This window comes from Calidris pugnax, unplaced genomic scaffold (assembly GCF_001431845.1).
Source record: "Calidris pugnax isolate Ruff unplaced genomic scaffold, ASM143184v1 scaffold402, whole genome shotgun sequence".
In the NCBI taxonomy this organism is placed as follows: domain Eukaryota; kingdom Metazoa; phylum Chordata; class Aves; order Charadriiformes; family Scolopacidae; genus Calidris; species Calidris pugnax.
In genome coordinates this window covers 202,642-213,588 of record NW_015091205.1, presented here as the reverse complement: position 1 = coordinate 213,588, position 10,947 = coordinate 202,642, and the positions used below count along the sequence as shown (strand labels likewise).

At 46.8% G+C, this 10,947-nt stretch overlaps 1 protein-coding gene across 2 annotated transcripts in view; it reads left to right on the top strand.

Annotated features, from left to right (window-relative positions):
• The first annotated feature begins 1,682 nt into the window (after nt 1-1,682).
• PHACTR4 (phosphatase and actin regulator 4) overlaps nt 1,683-10,947 on the top strand; it is an 82,991-nt gene continuing 73,726 nt past the window's right edge. Inside the window, exon 1 of one of the 2 annotated variants that reach the window (XM_014959781.1) lies at nt 1,683-1,778. The gene's annotated coding sequence lies outside the window, so the exon portion shown is untranslated. The remainder of the gene's footprint in view (nt 1,779-10,947) is intronic. The other variant, XM_014959780.1, reaches the window with a different exon arrangement.

The following is a 10,947-nucleotide window of genomic DNA, read 5'->3' as shown; positions in this document are numbered from 1 at the left end:
GAAAAGTCCTTGTCCCCTCCCTCCTCACCCTGCAGAGAGACCACTGCCTCCCCTCCCCTCCAGCACTTTCCTTCTGAGACATTGAAATCACCATGGGGAGATCGGGTGATACAGGAAATAATTAATGCATTTTTTTGTTACGGAAAAAAAAATAATAATAAAAACATCCTCCTCCTCTCTGTTTCATAAGGCTCTGGTTGAGTTCCAAAGGTAAGGAGCGCTATGTTTATCCCGATATTTACCTCCTGCAGCAGATTATGTTTGTCCATGGGAATCCTAGAAAATCCTCGCCTTCTTTATTAAGGCCGTGTCAGCAGAGATACACCAAGGACCTCGCTGCCTTTTAAATCACACCCAACGCTCAAAATCGCCAGGGAAACCCAACTGAAGGTGCCAGAGCTCGGCACCACGATGGAAAAAAAAACCCTAACCCAAACATCAAGTCAATTAGCAAAATTAGCAGCATCGACACCCGACACACGCCGCAAGCAGGACGTCCCCGTCAACGACCACAACGCTGCAGGAAAATCTTCAGTGAACTGAAAACACAACCGTGCAGCCATTAAAAAATAAAAATTAAATAATAACACTATTGCAACGCCAGGAGATTAACTCAGAAAAGCAGATGAAAACTCCACCTTCCCCAGTTGCTGTTTCCTCCTGAGAAGAGGAACCGAGCAGCTGCTGGGCTTGGCCTGCGTAGGGATGATGAAGACGATGGGATGATGAAGATGATGCTTGACTTTGCTGGGTGCCCTTGGCTGAATTTCTGCACTATTTTCACAAACCCCAAATGCTGTTGCTCCATTAGAAATGCTCGGATGAGGTTTCCCAGCTGAAGGGATACAGGGAGGCTGGTGTTTTTCTCCACTTGGTTTTAAAGAAATGTCTCAAAACACCATCTCGGGGAGTCTTTGTGCTGAAGGGGATGGGGGTGTCCAACGTGGGGGACAAAACAAGAAGACCCTTGAGATACACAGGAAAAACCGACCCACAAAGCTTGCACTTCAGAGAACGCGGCTACAGCCTCAGATGTGTCCTCCCCCACTGAGATTATCCCTAAAGTTCATTAGAACAGGTGTTTTTAGTAAAAAAATCAAATGTTCTTCAAGTATCCTGAGATGTTTTTCTAGTAGTAAAGCTGAAATGTTACAAAAGTTGCAATAAATCAAACTTTAGCTTCAGGATAACTAATCACTACTTGGGTTTGTGTTTTTTCTGCCAGTCAGAAGTTTCAAAAGGTTAAACTCTTTCCAAACCCAGCACAATCGAGGGATGAGCCTTGGGGGGGGGGGTCTCCCTGAGGGGAGACGGGGGCCAAGGGGCCTGCTCTGCCCGCCGGGGACCCCCAGAGCTCCCCGGAGACCCCCGGGACGGGCCAAGGGCTTCCTCAGCGGGGAAACCCCACCGGGAGCCGGTTCGCCGTTCAAACTCTTGTTAGAAACCCGCTTTGAAACCCCATCCAGGGGGGGGTTGTGGGCTCTGCCCCCCCCGGGAAGGGCTGTGACTGAAGGTCCAAGCCGGGTTTCCACCGCTGGGGCCGGCCTGTTGCTTTCTGTGGCAGCGCTTTCACCTTTCTTTTTTTTTTAAAAAAAAAGTTCTTTCCGAGGCAGCCCCTTTGGTATTTCTTTGTTTGATCTGTTCCCGGCTGAATGTTGGCTGAAACTTGAAACGTCCCTGCTGTGCTTTCTCCTTTAATTGTTCTTTCCTTCTGTTTGCCTGCAGATGAATTATTTACCTCTTTGCCTTTGCATTGGGTTGTGTTTGTCCAGGTGAAGGTAGGTGAGGGCTCGGCGCCCCTCTCTGGGGCTGAAAGTGCTGGGGGGGGGACGACAAAAAGTGAGTGATGCAAAAAGGTGCTTAACTGAGGCTGAAATGAAGTAAAAAGCTCCTCTTCTCGAACGTTAAGGTGTTTAAATGTTGCTTCTGCAAGCCTGGAAAGAGAAGGGGAAAGCTTGTGGGTGCTCCTCTCATAGGTAAAGAAACCTTGAATGGTATAGGAGGGAGTTCTAAACTTCTGGCTTGCCTTGGAAAAATAGGAATATCAGCAAGTCCTGGGTTTGTTCGCAGGGGAAAGGGAATGATGAAGTTTTCTGTGGTCTGTTCTTGGTGGGTAAAGGATGGATTTGGCTGAATTAAGCCTCATGTGCTCGTGTTGGAGGAGTTGCCCAGGAGTGTCATGAAATTCCTCTGCCTGCTATGATTTCGGTATAAGTGCCTGTTGCTCTCCAGACACACAGTTTAAATTAATCGGAATTTAGGAGTAGGCGAGATGTAAAATTGTAACTTTAGGTAGTTTAAATTCCCTCTCAGGTGACAGTGCAAAAAGGGGGGAAATCAAGCCAAAATGAGGCCACTTCTGGGGACACAATTACGCTGATTGAAGTTACCTTGGATGGTGACAGTGACAAACCCCTTTTCCTGTTTGGTGTAGGCTTAAACTTGTTCTTCCCAACAGCTCTGGAAATGACTGCTCTGTCCTAAATTAGTGCAGTTTCAAGTGTGTCAGCTTGTACTTTCACAGGGCGGGCTTTGTTAGTGGATAATATCTCAAAGGGTGGGTTTTGTAAGGAACCTTTCCTTTCTGCACCACCGAGAGACGACTGGATGAGCTGGATCCAAGGCACAGAGCATCCTCGAGCCCTGGAAGATGGGGAGAGTGGGGAGCCCTTTTGGGAGGAGGGGGCACTGCCACAAACAAGGGGAATGTGATTGCCTCCTTGTTTTCGTGCCGCTGGATCAGTAATCTGTGATTATACAGCCTTCGACTTCATTCAGTCACTGGTTAATTTGATTTCCAGTTTAATTTGATGACAGTTCTGAGAGCCAAATCGCTTGTATTGAAACAAATGGCTTCTATTTTGATCAAATTTCATTGTGTTTGGCGTGTGGTGGGGCATTAGATGTATTAAAAATCGCCGACGCTGCAGTTCCTGCAGGTCTATTAGTTGGTGATGAATATTCAGTTCCAAGCTGTACAAAACCCCTGTCTGGTGGGGAGAGGGAGAGGGGGGGCTTAAAGCAAAGCCCACCCAATGCTGGAAGTGTCACTGATACTAGTTTTTTTGTCGCTGGTCTAAGTGATGCCACACACAAAGCAAATTGCAAATATCCTCAAGGTCACCTCAAACCATGTCCCTTTTTCAGGCAAAACCAGAACTTTTGGATAGAGGGGGGGGCGAGGAAACTGGGAGGGCTTTGGGAGGTGAAGATGTCATCTCCTTCCTGTGCCATTAAAGGTGGGGGTGGAAGAGATGCTCCATGTCGTTCAGAATCAGTTCCCTCATTTTATTTAGTTGGGATTTTCTGCTGTGTGGGTTTTTTTTTGTCTGTGAGAGTTTTCTTTCTTTTTCTGCTGGCGGGTTTGGAGCCCATGGAAAACTAATGGATGTGTGACTGTTGCAGCGTCAGGCCTGGGCTTTGTGTCGAGTTGGGGGGGAGAAGGAAAAAAAAAAAGCCCTTTCAGAGATCTATTTTTATCGTTTAATTAGTAGCTCTTGCTGACTTGTCAATGCTCCTGTGATAACTATTTCCAGTTCTTGCCTGCGCAGTGGGGTCACGCATTAGTCAGGCAGTGAATGCACCAACCAGTCATACCTTGGGCTGGGGGGGGTTTAACTCCTTCCAGACTGTGCCCCCCCACCCCTCTTTCTTTTTCTGCTGGCGGGTTTGGAGCCCATGGAAAACTAATGGATGTGTGACTGTTGCAGCGTCAGGCCTGGGCTTTGTGTCGAGTTGGGGGGGAGAAGGAAAAAAAAAAAAGCCCTTTCAGAGATCTATTTTTATCGTTTAATTAGTAGCTCTTGCTGACTTGTCAATGCTCCTGTGATAACTATTTCCAGTTCTTGCCTGCGCAGTGGGGTCACGCATTAGTCAGGCAGTGAATGCACCAACCAGTCATACCTTGGGCTGGGGGGGGTTTAACTCCTTCCAGACTGTGCCCCCCCACCCCAAATCCAAGGGCAAATTCCAGGTGAGGAATTGGCGTATCGATATACAGAATTCTATGAATCTCAAAGTGCTTTGCAAATAATGACCATCCTTAATTTTTCTCTGCCCCAGAGGACTTTGTGTGTCTCAGGAGAGACTCAGGAGCTGAGGTTGCTGTTGATTTGCTGATGGTTTGGGATTGTTGGGAAAAGCCCAGAGATTTCCTGATTCTGGCTCTTATCTGCTGGTTTGGAATGACTCGGGGTGAATCTTTCAGGGTGGAAGGTGACGCTGCAAAACCTCTAGCGATGACTAATTATGCCTTGGTATTTATGCTCCTTGCAAACGAAGAATTGCTGTTTTCCTGAGGTCTAAATGACGAAGCCCTTAATCTAGAGATACTGGTCTTGTGTTGCTGCTCCTATTGCTTGTGGTGTTGACTTGTTTTTATCAGCTGTGCTGAGATACAGAGGTGAGAGGCAGCTTTTTCGGCCCCAGCCCCAGCCTGGCTGTCACACTGTTTGAATTTCTTTGTTTACTGATGACTGTATGCTCTTTCCACGTTTCACTGGGGAAGGGGTGGGGGAGGGAAGAACTAATTATCTCCAGAGAGAGGCTTTTAATGCTATATTAATCAAAGGAACAGGCTTCATCTCGATACTGAATGAATTGTGTGCAATAACGCGAAGCACCGGTGGCAAAGATAGGAGAATTGAGAGGAGTCCAAATGATTTCTCTCTGCTGAAAACTGGAAATAGATTAATTTTTTTTTTTTTTTCCCTAGCCATTGGCCAGCAGCAGCAATGGGAGGAGGGAGGGAGGGGGGGAACGGGTAAACAGATTGTTAACTTTATTCTTTTGTGTTTGTGCTTTTTGGCATGCTGATTACAAAACAGAGCGGTGGAATTGCTTACCTACCAGCTGCACAGCCAAGTTCAGGAGTCGTGATGGGCAATGCATTATCAGGAACTAATTAACCGCGTCTGCTGAATGTCATGGGGCAAAATAAGGTGCATACTGATGAGGGCCGTTCGTGTGAGTCTGGAGCTTCTCTGGCTCCTGGGCCGCTCCGCCTGCCTGCCTTTGGAAACAGATTTGGTAAAGAACATTGGACTTTGGTAAAGTTTAACGGCGCTTGAACTGGGGGGTTCGAACCTTTTCGCTTTGCTGGCTCTGGAAAGCTTTTGCTACAAGTACAAACCTCTCTGCAGACAAGGGAGGTTCTGGCAGCCCGGTTTTCCTTTAATCGATCCACAAAAGCGAACCCCTTCATTAGAGCTGTGTTGCCATAGACTTTAGTTGTCTAAAATCCATCAAGATTATTCCCCACCATTGATTTTTCAAACCAGAGACAGCCCCTCATGGGCTTCCTTCATTGCCTTCCACTTGCCTGCGGGAGGGGTGGATCTCTCTGAACGCCCCTACCTTTTTCCCCTAGAGACAGTTTGCTTTTGAGGGTGCAAGCAAGTAAAATTTGGCCCGAGTCCTACTGAGAAGCTTTGATTTATAAACTTGGAGCAAAGTCTGAGAGGCTCTGTCTTGTTTGGTGTCTGCACAGCGTTTCGTACCGGGGCAGGCTCAGGGCTCTGGGTCTTATAAAAACTGTGTGTGGGGGGGGTGTCTTCACAAAAAAAAAAGAGAGGGCTCTGGGTCTTATAAAAACTGTGTGTGTGGGGGTGTCTTCACACAAAAAAAAAAGGTTATTCCTAGATGTGGCCATTTGGGTAGGAGGTTGGGATCACAAACCGTGTCTCAGGGGGTTCACAGAGGCTTGTGCTCATAGAGGTGAAGTCTCCAGAGGTGCTTACGGACGCTGGAAACGCCAAAGGTCGTCGCTTTCAGAGAATTTGAGCTTTGAACAAAGCATGGAACCGGCCGAGCCAATTTTAAGGGGACTTTGGCATTTGCTGTGCTCGCCTGCCTTTGTGAAGGTTGTGTTCTCTCTCGTGTGTCTAACTCCTCTCTCCTACTTTAAGTCAAATCAGTGATGTTTATGTCACCAAGTAAATAAGGTCTGGGGTGACGGGCTGTTCCAGCAGCGCCTGCTGGAAGTGTGATTTCCATCGATATTATTTCTGCCTTGGCAAGAGCTCCCCTGCAGATGCAGAAAAGCGCTGCTGGTGGTGGTACGTTATTGATTGCTCTCCTCTCCAGAGCTCTCTAAAAGTCTTTGCAGGGTTGGTGGGATGCCAAGATCTGCAGGAGATGGGTTTGCAGGTACAGCTATTCCCAGCAATCCTCCGTGTCCTGGAGCAGAAGAGGCTTTGGCGGGTTTACACAGGGGTAGAACTGGGGTGAAGAGGGTTTGGACTGGTCTTTGCTGGCCGAGGAGCCTGTCTCAGGTGTTCAGGGGATGCATTTTGTTTCTTGAAAGCTGCTCTGCTGCAATATTGACAGTGGGAATCTGGATGGACCCACAGAATTTCAGTTCCCGATCTGCGCTGCTGTGTGGTGTGACATTGTGCTGCCCAGGTTATCTTTTTGGAAGGAGGAGGACAATAATTACTGGAATAAATGAGAGGTTGTCTGATTCGTGCTGGCAAAGTCAGTCTTCTGTTGTTGGGAATATTAAGTCTAGTCTGTCTGTTGTGAACCAGGTGCAACAGCAGAAGCAGGAAAAGGGCCCATTTGGGTTTGCTCCCCTCTGAAGGATGTTTGCCTGATGCCAAAAAAGAGAACAAATATTGAGAAACAACAGCTTTTTCACTTAAGTTTTTTGATTAGTAGCAGGTGAGAAGTGGCACGTTCCCTGTAGGGTCACTGGAGCTTCACTTACCTTGTGCTGAGAATTAAATTAGTGCTTATCTCCGGCTCCTAACGTGATCTGTATTCCGTTCCTGGCTGTGGATCAGGGCCAGAGGTGAGTAAGGTCATAGAAATTTTCATCCTGTACCTTCTTACCTTGTGCTGAGAATTAAATTAGTGCTTATCTCCGGCTCCTAACGTGATCTGTATTCTGTTCCTGGCTGTGGATCAGGGCCAGAGGTGAGCAAGGTCATAGAATTTTTTCATCCTGTACCTCCAAATCAATTTTTAACATACACTCCCACGATTATGGACAGAGAAAAACTGAGATTGCGGGCACGTTTAAACGTGATGTCTCTTGGCTCCGCTGCGCCTTTTCTAGAGCAACATCAACCTTTGGGTGGAATTGTCAAATGAGTGCTGTCAGGCTCTCTTGGCTCGTGCTATTTTACAGCAGTTTGGAAATTAGCTGTGGCTTTAGGCCATCTGGCTCCTCCGTTACCTGTTCAGCACAGAGTGAAGACAGTTCATAGAGGGCCAGCACCGGCAGAGCGGGGAAACTTGAGGAAAATTCAGAGCTGCTAACTCAACCTGACACCTAACACTATGAGAAGTGGCTTTTGCTGTTGTTATTGTTCTGTTTCGCTTGTCTGGTAAATATTGGATTGGTGTGGGGTTTTTTTTCCTCAATATTTAGATAAATAGAGTTTGCTTGGGCTGGAAAACTTCGCTCATGCCTGGGCTACTCAGTTACTGATACCTGAGTTAAGAGCGGCTTCTTCTCTGTCACCCCGTGATGCTGCTATTGGGGAGTATTAAGTAAGTACCCAGCTTCTCTGGGGGCTGCTGGTGAGCTTACACAGAAAGAAATAAGGGAATTTTCAATATTAATGTATTAAATGGGCTTTTTGAGGTGTCTCGATCACTTTGCCATGCCCGCATCAGGCTTTGGAAAGCAGAATGAGCAAGCGCTGGGAGGCTGCTGGGTCTCCGGGATCAATCTGAGACTGGTGATTACATTCATCAGGTCTATTTCTCATCTGCTTTTAGCTTCAAAACGAAGCCTTCAATCTGGATCCTAATGACTGGGTTCTGTCTGCCTATAAACGGGGGGAAATAAGGATGCTGGGGTGGACGGGAGGCCTTGATTTAGCTCCCGGCTGCGTTGCTGCCGCGCTGTTTGATGTCAGGCAAGTCACTTTTTCCTGTACCTGTCTCATCCTCTCTTTAAGCTTACGTGTGCTGAGCCAGGGCGTAGTCATACTCCTGTTCGTAGCTAGAGGGATGCATTAATGAATCTCAGCCTTAAGGGCCATAATTAGCTGCCAGGTTATACTGGTCTGGATCCCAGCGTACGACGTGGGGGACGGTGTGTAGACGGGGCCTTTGGTAAATAGAACATGAACAACAGGAGGAAGCATTTGAGGACGTTGGGTAAATCCAACCATGCATTTTCTGAACGTATAATGTGAAGTTTTAGCTCTGCTTTTTTTTTTTTTCTCTTTATTTGAATGTTTTTCCAGCTTTCGCGCTTGACTTTTCTCCCCGCGGATCTTTTCGGCGTTAAGTCCCTTTGCAGGGGAGGATTTTTCAGAGCTTTCCTAGTGTAATAGGAACAAGTTTGCCTTGATTCTTCAGGAAATTACTGCTGCTCTTGGAAAGTGGTATTTATAAAGCTGCTGTGCTACATCTCGGTGTGGAAAGGGAAGTGGGGGGAGAAATTAGGAGAAATCTTCACCTTTAATACGAAATTGTAGAGGTGATGCTCTTGCATGGAGAGAGCAGCAGTCCTTGCATAAACACTGGATATATTAACATTTATAACTAGTAAATTTATGGATAATCTCTTCTTTTGGAGGATTTATTCTGATTTGAGAGCATTAGTCTCTGGGAAAATTAAACCTCTTTTAAATCCACTTTGTTCAGGCTCCAGACTGGGGAAGTGCTGGTAAGCCCTGCCATCTTCCCCCAGCTTTTTCTGTGGGATTGATTGGAAACGCAGGACTGGGAGCTGCAGCTGGTCCGGAGGCATCTGGGGCTTGGTTTTAGGTGCTTTATCCAGTTGTGTCAAAATGGATTTGCAAACTCTTTGCTCTGTTCCCGTAATGAGCGCTTGCAGCTTTGAGCGCTGCCAAAAAATAAACAAATAAAGCCTGTAAAGCAAACAACCCAAAAGGTAAGAAAGATTAAACATTTGGGGGAACCAGGAAGAGTCTTAAAGCTGCTTGTCTGGATGATGTTGGGGTTCTGGGATGGTGGGGAGGGGGGGGGAATGTCTTGGGTGACCGAAAGCTTGTGCTGAGCACTTCCGTGATTGCCGAGGCGTTCCTTCGTTTCAGGGAGCTGATTCATGGCCCTGTGTGTTTAATCATAGTTTCTATAGCAGTGAAATCTTTTTAACGAGAGGGTGGAGTTCACTCACAGTTCATGGCGGGTTTTCCACGACTATTATGGCTAATTTATTAATGTCTTCTGCTGATCAGAGTCCTTTTTGGAGGGGACTGATGTTGAAGGGTATTCTGCGTTTGTGTTGCGTGGAACGAGTACTGAAACAACTCTTTAATTATTGGCATGAGGGGTTTTTTAGGTTTATTTTTACTGTGCTGTGCTATTGCTAAGTAAAAGCAAAGAGTAGGAGTCTGGTGGTGTGAGATGTTTAGCTTCCTACCTTTAGATCATCAGTTAAGATAGTAAAACTACTCGATCATACACGGGTGGATGGCGACAAGTCCTCCTGTGCTCTCCACAAATCGTTCCCTCAGGGTTTGACATTCTCTCTTGGCTCATAAGTTATTGGGACACTCTTTACAACCGCGGTTTAATCCTGTCTTACTGAGAGCTCGAATTCTGAGGGATTTCCAAGGTGACTTTGCTGCAGGAAGCAATTCGAGCCTTCATTCTTAGTGCCAGTAGCAAGGGTTTTGATTTGCATGATCAAGATACTGCGGTGGATAAGTTTCTTTGTGTATTTAATTGTCTTGTTCTCGTGTCCTTTAAAAATAAGGTGCATTCTTGAACTTGGAGCTTCAGCAAAGCCTGGTCTGAAGCTGGTGTTGGTGGTTGCTCCCGTGCTGTCGTTTGCCTACACTGATCATCCCCTCCGTTCATCCTTGCACCCCTTTTGAGCAGGAACGCTTTAAATAAAGCTTTCTCCTCCAAAATTCTGGTTCTGATGTGGCACGTGACTCGCTCGTGACAACGAGGACGGGTGAAACAGGAATCTGTTTGGAATGGGTTTGGATCTGCATTAAACAGAAGGAGGATGTGGCCATTGCCAAGAGCCTGTCAGGGAGATGCTGGTTAAAAATCGTTGCGTTTAACTTACCCTGCGCGGGGTTCACCAGCAGTGGAGGGACTTTTGCCCGTGTCCCCGAGATGAATCATGACTGGGGTTAAACTGCTGTTCAAAAACAGCCAGTAAAGCAGTTGGGAATGTGGCACATGTCACCGTGGCTCAGATCCATGGGTGATGTTAACGTCACCCTCCGTGGCGATCAGCTCCTGCCTTATTATTGTAGGTGTCCCTTGCAGCGGAGATCAAAGAAGCTTTGCTGGTTACACAAAGACTTTGGAGGTGAAGCAGAGATCCTGGGTTATTTGCTTTTTCTCTTACAACACAGGAGGCAGAAACAGTTTGGTCCTTGCTTTCTGACTGCAGGAGCTGGGACATGAGATCTTCTAAACCTGTGTTTGTGGAGCTTTCTCACAGTTGCAGGCTTGAATCTTAAATTCAGTGTCCCCACAGGCTCTGGCTTCAAAAAAGAATTGCTAGAAACCTGTGTTTCTGATGGCTGATGCCAACCGAGCCGAGCTGCCTTGTTTGACTGTGTTTGAGGTGTCCATCGTGGGGTGAAATGTTTGCTGTCTTCTCGCAGAGCGCTTGTCAAATAGTGTCATTCAGCTTTTTAACAGATGGGGTAGATTTCTGTGAGCCTGGGCAAGCACAGCGATTGTTTTGCAAGGTGAGACGCTTCTGTTTTGACGGGTGGGAGAAATGAGAATGTCGTGTGATTCATGAGTGATGAGTCTTTGGGTTGGGATTGGTGAATTATTTTTTTTTTTTTTAAGGCTATTAGCGCTTGTTGTCAAAGAAATCAGAGCTGAAAACCAGAAGTTAAGAGAAAAAGTTCCTGGGTGATGCTGATAGGATGGGTCCTGTGTGTAGAGCTCCCAGGATGCTTGAAGGGACTGGAAGAACTGGTGTTTGGGTAGGTGAGCCACGGAGAACTGGTGTTTGGGTAGGGGAGCCACGGAGAACTGGTGTTTGGGTAG